The sequence below is a fragment of the Diadema antillarum genome, unplaced genomic scaffold, assembly GCF_040938485.1.
Source record: "Diadema antillarum isolate AM-2024a unplaced genomic scaffold, OU_Dant_1.0 seq00000041_RagTag, whole genome shotgun sequence".
Taxonomy (NCBI): Eukaryota; Metazoa; Echinodermata; class Echinoidea; order Diadematoida; family Diadematidae; genus Diadema; species Diadema antillarum.
The window spans coordinates 419,227-428,650 of NW_027271153.1; positions in this window are offsets into that span (position 1 = coordinate 419,227).

Genomic DNA, 9,424 nt, shown 5'->3' on the forward strand with positions numbered 1-9,424 from the left:
TTGATCGCATGTCTGAAATGTCAAGGAATATTTATACCACGTTTCAAGTCAATCCGACTCAATATGACGTCATACGGGGCCGTCAAAGTTGAAATTCCGCGCGCGCGTCAATAGCGATATACAGTGCAACTATGCCAAAAAACTGCCAATTTTAAATCCGATTTTACTCGTCAGGATGGACGGTGACCCCCCATTTTCTTTACATATATTGAAAGCTGATGAGTTGTACATGTCATTTCATGGGTAGGCAATGCTGACAAAATGATTAAAAGATATCAAATTTCTTAATAAAGTGAAAAAAGTAAATTTTTAAAATGACGTCATCAAATTACAAGTTTACTCGAGCGTATCTCACTTATCCTCTGCCAATTTTCTCCCATATTTCAGTATGTTGTAGCTTATGAAATGTTCTTTCATTAATGTAAAAACAACATTTTGATTGGATGACGTCATCGCCTCGTAAAAATGGATTGAATGTATCCTTGTAGAATTTGACCAGTTTACGTGTTATCTCTATGGGAGAGCAGTTTTTCTGGCAGTGAAAATTGACATGACTCTCTTTTTCGAGCACTAGCTCACTTTTGCTTCGGTGAATTTTTCCCAGATTTTAGTATGTTGTAGCTGAGACTTTGGGCTATCGTAAGTGTGCCCTTCATTTTTTCATACGACGTCGGCATCACGTCGAAAAACTTGGTTGAAAATGGCACGTGGCTTCGATGCAGCGTCATTTTGCTTAATACACAGGGCCTATGGAGCATGAAATAGGTCATTGCATAGCGCATCCGACTCGTAATCCTAAGGTCCCTGGTTCGAGGCTCACCCCTGCCAATATTTTTTTTTCATTTTTTTAAACACTTTTTTTCTTCTTTTTCTTTAGTTAGTCTTAATCTCCCTTCCTAACTTTATCTTTTTCTGATTTTTTTATGCTTCTCCTTCAAATTTCTATAAAATAACATATTTTTATCTTTATTTTTCTTTCTTTCTACTACTTTCTGTGCAATAGATGAACAACAACAATGGCTATCAATCCCATATTTTGCACATGTTTAGTTCATGTCACGTACATTATTTCATAAAATAACAACTACTTGATCAGACACCATCTTGGGTATGTAAATTAGGGTCAAAGGTCATAAATGTTTCATCCTGTATCTTGGTGAATACATGTCCTATCTTTCCCATATTTTGCACACACAAAGACCATGTAACAAGGATCATTTCACAAAATAACCACTTTTTGCTCAGACGCCATCTTGGGTGTGCAAAGTGAGGTCAAAGGTCATATGTACTTCTTTCTGTATTTTCGTTATGACGTGTTATCTCTATGGGAGGGATTTTTTTTTAATGTGAAAATCGACATGCTTTTCTTTATCGAGCACTAGCTCTCACTTACCCTTCGGTGAATTTCTCCCAGATTTTATGTTGTACCTAAGACTTTGCATTTTGCATCTTGGTGAATACCTGTCCTATCTTTGCCATATTTTGCACACGAATATAGACGATGTCGCAAGAATCATTTCACAAAATAACCACTTTTTCCTCAGATGCCATCTTGGGAGTGTAAAGGTGGGTCAAAGGTCATATGTATTCGTTGCTGTATCTTCGTTATTCAGTGTATACAGAATTGGTACCAAAGATGGCAGATATGACTCCCTTTTCTAAATGAGAATCCAAACCTCACACGGCCAATGTCTCTAAACACAGATGAAACTTGTATTGTCATGCCTATTACGATCAGGACTCGAATCATTGATTAAAAAAAATCGGATCACCTTAATTTGTCAGTGATGACAAATTACAATCTCTAGTTAGGTGATCCGAGTATCCTCTCGGATCACCTTCTGTATCTGTACTGATTCTTTGTTCTTCTTCTTCTTCTTCTTCTTCTTTATTTCTCCTCAAAAGTTGTGCAGAGGTTAGCTCAGAAAGTGCATTGCCTCTCAATGTCAAACTCATACCATATATGTATCATGTCCCAAAGACGACAGCGCAAGTAAAATCATAGTGATCAGTCGACCGTGACGTCACTATGACGTCATTATATGAAAACACATTTTCATGCATATCTCATTAATGGAATGAAATATTTCAATGAAATTTACGTCACATATATTTCAAGTTATGCGCATTTTACTCATATTCTCAAAATTCATTTTTTCTCTTAAAACGCGCGCGTACGCGCGCGTTGAAATATTTGTATGCTCAAATCCAGCTCAAATTTTTTTTGCACACGTTTCAGACCATTTGGAGCATTTTTTGAAAAATTGAAAAAATTGGACGGACGCGTACGCGCGCGCACATATACGCACGCACAGCTAATATGAAATAGAAATTTTCAATTTTTTCACACGGATCGGATGTCCGAAATGTCAAGGAATATTTCTACCAAGTTTCAAGTCGATCCGACTCAATATGACGTCATACGGGCCCGTCAAATTCAAAATTCCGCGCGTGCGTCAATGGGGATACACAGTGCAACTATGCCAAAAAAACGCCAATTTTAAATCGGATTTTACTCGTCAGGATGGACGGTGACCCCCCATTTTCTTTACATATTCTGAAAGCTGATGAGTTGTACATGTCATTTCATGGGCTGGCTATGCTGATAAAATGACTAAAAGATATCAAATTTCTTAATAAAGTAAAAAAAGTAAATTTTCAAAATGACGTCATCAAATTTCAAGTTTACTCGAGCGTATCTCACTAATCCTCTGCCAATTTTCACCCAAATTTCAATATGTTATAGCTTATGAAATACTCTTTCATTAATGTAATTAAACAATTTTGATTTGATGACGACATTACCTTGAAAAAATGGATTGAAGGTAACCTTGTCAAATTTGACCAGTTTACGTGTAATCTCTATGGGAGTGCAATTTTTATGGAAATGAAAATTGACATGACTATCTTTATCGAGCACTAGCTCACTTATGCTTCGGTGAATTTCTCTAAGATTTTAATATGTTGTAGCTGAGATGTAGGGCTATCGTAAGTGTGCCCTTTGTTTTTTCATACGTTGTCGGGATCACGTGAAAAAACTTGGTTGAAATTAAAATTTATCTTTGATGTATTGAAATATTTCTTTCTTTTTGCAACTTTCTTTGCAATAACTCAAGAAAAACAGCCCCTATCACCTTCATATTTTTCACATGTTTAGTTCATGTCACGAAAATAATTTCATAAAATTACAACTACTTGATCAGACGCCATCTTGGGTATGTAAATTAGGGTCAAAGGTCATAAATGTTTCATCCTGTATCTTGGTGAATACATGTCCTATCTTTCCCATATTTTGCACACGTAAAGACCATGTTACAGGGATCATTTCATAAAATAACCACTTTTTGCTCAGATGCCATCTTGTCTGTGCAAAGTGGGGTCAAAGGTCATATGTACTTCTTTTTCTATCTTCGCTATGACGTGTTATCTCTATGGGAGGGAATTTTTTAGATGTGAAGATTGACATGACTCTCTTTATCGAGCACTATCTTACTTATGCTTCGGTGAATTTCTCTCAGATTTTGATATGTTGTAGCTGAGACTTTGCAGTATCAGGACTCGAATCATTAATTAAAAAAAAGATCGGATCACCTTAATTTGTCAGTGATGACAAATTACAATCTCTAGTTAGGTGATCCGAGTATCCTTCGGATCACCTATTGTATCTGTACTGATTCTTTATTTCTGGACAAAAGTTGTGCAGAGATTAACTCAGAAAGTCCTCTGCCTATCAATTTCAAAATTATACCATATATGTATCATGTCACAAAGACGACAGATTTTGTAAAATCATTGTGATCAATGGACCGTGACGTCACTATGACGTCATTATATGAAAACACATTTTCATTAATATCTCATTAATGGAAAGGAATTTTTCCATGAAATTTACGTCACATATAGTTCAAATCAAGCGTATTCTACACATTTTCTCACATTTCAGTTTACACTCAAACCGTGCGCGTACGCGCGCGTTAAAATGTTGACATGCTCCAATCGAGCTCAAATTTTTTTTGCACACGTTTCAGGTCATTTGGAGCATTTTTTGAAAAATTGAAAAAATTGGACGGACGCGTACGCGCGCGCACATATACGCACGCACCGCTCATATGCAATAGAAATTTCTCGTTTTTTCACACTTATCGGCTGTCTGAAATGTCAAGGAATATTTCTACCAAGTTTCAAGTCAATCCGACTCAATATGACGTCATACGGGCCCGTCAAAGTTGAAATTCCGCGCGCGCGTCAATGGCGATATACAGTGCAACTATGCCAAAAAACCGCCAATTTTAAATCCGATTTTACTCGTCAGGATGGACGGTGACCCCCCATTTTCTGTACATATTTTGAAAGCTGGTGAGTTGTACATGTCATTTCATGGGGTGGCAATGCTGACAAAATGATTAAAAGATATCAAATTTCTTAATAAAGTAAAAAAAGTAAATTTTCAAAATGACGTCCTCAAATTTCAAGTTTATTCGAGCGTATCTCACTAGTCCTTTGTCAATTTTCACCCAGATTTCAGTATGTTGTAGCTTATTTAATGTTCTTTCAAACATAAAATTACAACATTTTGATTGGATAACAGTATCACCTCGTAAAAATGGATTGAAAGTAACCTTGTCAAATTTGACCAGTTTACGTGTTATCTCTATGGGAGTGCAGTTTTTCTGGAAATGAAAATTGACATGACTATCTTTATCGAGTACTAGCTCACTTACTCTTCGGTAAATTTCTCCCAGATTTTGATGTGTTGTAGCTGAGACTTTACGCTACCGTAAGTGTGCCCTTTGTTTTTTCATACGATGTCGGAATCACGTCAAAAATTTTGGTTGAAATTCAGGCTTATCTTCGATGTATTGAGATATTTCTTTCTTTCTGCAACTTTCTTTGCAATAACTCAAGAAAAACACGCCCTATCACTTCTATATTTTGCACATGTTTAGTTCATATCACGTGAATTATTTCATAAAATAACAACTACTTGATTGGACACCATCTTGGGTATGTAAATTAGGGTCAAAGGTCATAAGTGTTTCATCCTCTATCTTAGTGAATACATGTCCCATCTTTCCCATTTTTTGCAAACGCAAAGACCATGTTACAAGGATCATTTCACAAAATAACCACTTTTTACTCAGATGCCATCTTGTCTGTGCAAATTGAGGTCAAAGGTCATATGTACTTCTTTTTGTATCTTCGTTATGACGTGTTATCTCTATGGGAGGGAATTTTTTTAAATGTGAAAATTGACATGATTGTCTTTATCGAGCACTAGCTCACTTACCCTTCAGTGAATTTCTCCCAGATTTTAATATGTTGTAGCTGAGACTTTGCGCTATCGTTAAATTTCATTTTGTTTTTTCATACGATGTCGGGATCACGATAAAAAACTTGGTTGAAATTAAAGCTTATCTTCTATGTATTGAGATATTTCTTTCTTTCTGCAACTTTCTTTGCAATAACTCAAGAAAAACACGCCCTATCACCCCCATATTTTGCACATGTTTAGTTCATGTCACGTACATTATTTCATAAAATAACAACTACTTGATCAGACACCATCTTGGGTATGTAAATTAGGGTCAAAAGTCATAAATGTTTCATCTTGTATCTTGGCGAATACCTGTCCTATCTTTCCCATATTTTGCACACGTATAGACGATGTCGCAAGAATCATTTCACAAAATAACCACTTTTTCCTCAGATGCCATCTTGGGAGTGTAAAGGTGGGTCAAAGGTCATATGTATTTGTTGTTGTATCTTCGTTATCTAGTGTATACGGAATTTGGTACCAAAGATGGCAGATATGACTCCCTTTTCTAAACGAGAATTCAAACATCACACGGCCAACGTTTTTAACAACAGACGGAACCTGTATGGTCATGCCTATTGCGATCAGGACTCGAATCATTGATGAAAAAAAAAATCGGATCACCTTAATTTGTCAGTAATGACAAATTACAATCTCTAGTTCTTCTTTTTCTTCTTCTTTATTTCTCCTCAAAAGTTGTGCAGAGGTTAGCTCAGAAAGTCCGCTGCCTGTCAATTTCAAAATTATATCATGTATGCATCATGTCCCAAAGACGGCAAATCTAATGTATCATTGTGATCAGTCGACCGTGACGTCACTATGACGTCATTATATGAAAACACATTCTCAATCATATCTCATTAATGAAATAGAATTTTTCAATGAAATTTACGTCACATATATTTAAAGTTATGCGCATTCTACTCATGTTCTCAAAATTCATATTTTCTCTTAAAACGTGCGCGTACGCGCGCGTTGAAATATTTGTATGCTCCAATCGAGCTCAAAATTTTTTTGCACACGTTTCAGACCATTTGGAGCATTTTTTGAAAAATTGAAAAAATCGGACGGACGCGTACGCGCGCGCGCATATACGCACGCACAGCTCATATGCAATTGAAATTTCCAGTTTTTTCACTTTGATCGCATGTCTGAAATGTCAAGAAATATTTATGCCACGTTTCAAGTCAATCCGACTCAATATGACGTCATACGGAGCCGTCAAAGTTGAAATTCCGCGCGCGCGTCAATGGCGATATACAGTGCAACTATGCCAAAAAACTGCCAATTTTAAATCCGATTTTACTCGTCAGGATGGACGGTGACCCCCCATTTTCTTTACATATATTGAAAGCTGATGAGTTGTACATGTCATTTCATGGGTAGGCAATGCTGACAAAATGATTAAAAGATATCAAATTTCTTAATAAAGTAAAAAAAGTAAATTTTCAAAATGACGTCATCAAATTACAAGTTTACTCGAGCGTATCTCACTTATCCTCTGCCAATTTTCTCCCATATTTCAGTATGTTGTAGCTTATGAAATGTTCTTTCATTAATGTAAAAACAACATTTTGATTGGATGACGTCATCGCCTCGTAAAAATGGATTGAATGTATCCTTGTAGAATTTGACCAGTTTACGTGTTATCTCTATGGGAGAGCAGTTTTTCTGGCAGTGAAAATTGACATGACTCTATTTTTCGAGCACTAGCTCACTTTTGCTTCGGTGAATTTTTCCCAGATTTTAGTATGTTGTAGCTGAGACTTTGGGCTATCTTGAGTGTGCCCTTCATTTTTTCATACGACGTCGGCATCACGTCGAAAAACTTGGTTGAAAATGGCACGTGGCTTCGATGCAGCGTCATTTTGCTTAATACACAGGGCCTATGGAGCATGAAATAGGTCATTGCATAGCGCATCCGACTCGTAATCCTAAGGTCCCTGGTTCGAGGCTCACCCCTGCCAATATTTTTTTTTTCATTTTTTTTAACACTTTTTTTCTTCTTTTTCTTTAGTTAGTCTTAATCTCCCTTCCTAACTTTATCTTTTTCTGATTTTTTTATGCTTCTCCTTCAAATTTCTAAAAAATAACATATTTTTTTCTTTATTTTTCTTTCTTTCTACTACTTTCTGTGCAATAGATGAACAACAACAATGGCTATCAATCCCATATTTTGCACATGTTTAGTTCATGTCACGTACATTATTTCATAAAATAACAACTACTTGATCAGACACCATCTTGGGTATGTAAATTAGGGTCAAAGGTCATAAATGTTTCATCCTGTATCTTGGTGAATACATGTCCTATCTTTCCCATATTTTGCACACACAAAGACCATGTAACAAGGATCATTTCACAAAATAACCACTTTTTGCTCAGACGCCATCTTGGGTGTGCAAAGTGAGGTCAAAGGTCATATGTACTTCTTTCTGTATTTTCGTTATGACGTGTTATCTCTATGGGAGGGATTTTTTTTTAATGTGAAAATCGACATGCTTTTCTTTATCGAGCACTAGCTCTCACTTACCCTTCGGTGAATTTCTCCCAGATTTTATGTTGTACCTAAGACTTTGCATTTTGCATCTTGGTGAATACCTGTCCTATCTTTGCCATATTTTGCACACGAATATAGACGATGTTGCAAGAATCATTTCACAAAATAACCACTTTTTCCTCAGATGCCATCTTGGGAGTGTAAAGGTGGGTCAAAGGTCATATGTATTCGTTGCTGTATCTTCGTTATTCAGTGTATACAGAATTGGTACCAAAGATGGCAGATATGACTCCCTTTTCTAAATGAGAATCCAAACCTCACACGGCCAATGTCTCTAAACACAGATGAAACTTGTATTGTCATGCCTATTACGATCAGGACTCGAATCATTGATTAAAAAAAAAATCGGATCACCTTAATTTGTCAGTGATGACAAATTACAATCTCTAGTTAGGTGATCCGAGTATCCTCTCGGATCACCTTCTGTATCTGTACGGATTCTTTGTTAGGTGATCCGAGTATCCTCTCGGATCACCTATTGTATCTGTACTGAATCTTTCTTCTTTATTTCTTTCTCCTCAAATGTTGTGCAGCGATTAACTCAAAAAGTCATTCACCTATGACTTTTAAACTTATACCATATATGTATCACGTCATAAGAACGACAGATCTAATGTATCATTGTGATCAGTCAACCATGACGTCACTATGACGTCATTATCTGAAATCACGTTCACATTCGTATCTCATTAATGAAATGGAATTTCTCAATGAAATTTACATATTATATAGTTCAAGTCAAGTTCTATCGATATATTTAATAAAATTTCATCGCGACCCTGGTAAACGAGCGCGTACGCGCGCGTTGAAATTTTAATATGCTCCAATCGAGCTCAAAATTGTTTTGCACACGTTTCAGGTCATTTGGAGTATTTCAGAAAAAATCGACGGACGCGTACGCGCGCGCGCATATACGCACGCAAAGCTCATATGCGATGAAAATATTCCGTTTTTTTACACGGATCGGATGTCTAAAATGTCAAGGAATATTTCTACCAAGTTTCAAGTCAATCCGACTCAATATGACGTCATACGGGCCCGTCAAAGTTGAAATTCCGCGCGCGCGTCAATGGCGATATACAGTGCAACTATACCAAAAAAACGCTAATTTTAAATCCGATTTTACTCGTCAGGATGGACGGTGACCCCCCATTTTCTTTACGTATTTTGAAAGCTGATGAGTTGTACATGTCGTTTCATGGGTTGGCGATGCTGGCAAAATGATTAAAAGATATCAAATTTCTTAATAAAATAAAAAATGTAAATTTTCAAAATGACGTCATCAAATTTCAAGTTCATTCGAGCGCATCTCACTAATCCTTTGTCAATTTTCACCCAGATTTCAGTATGATGTAGCTTATTTATTGTTCTTTCAAACATAAACTTAAAATATTTTGATTGGATAACGGTATCACCTCGTAAAAATGGATTAAAAGTAATCTTGTCAAATTTGACCAGTTTACGTGTTATCTCTATGGGAGTGCAGTTTTTCTGGAAATGAAAATTGACATGACTATCTTTATCGAGCACTAGCTCACTTAAGCTTCGGT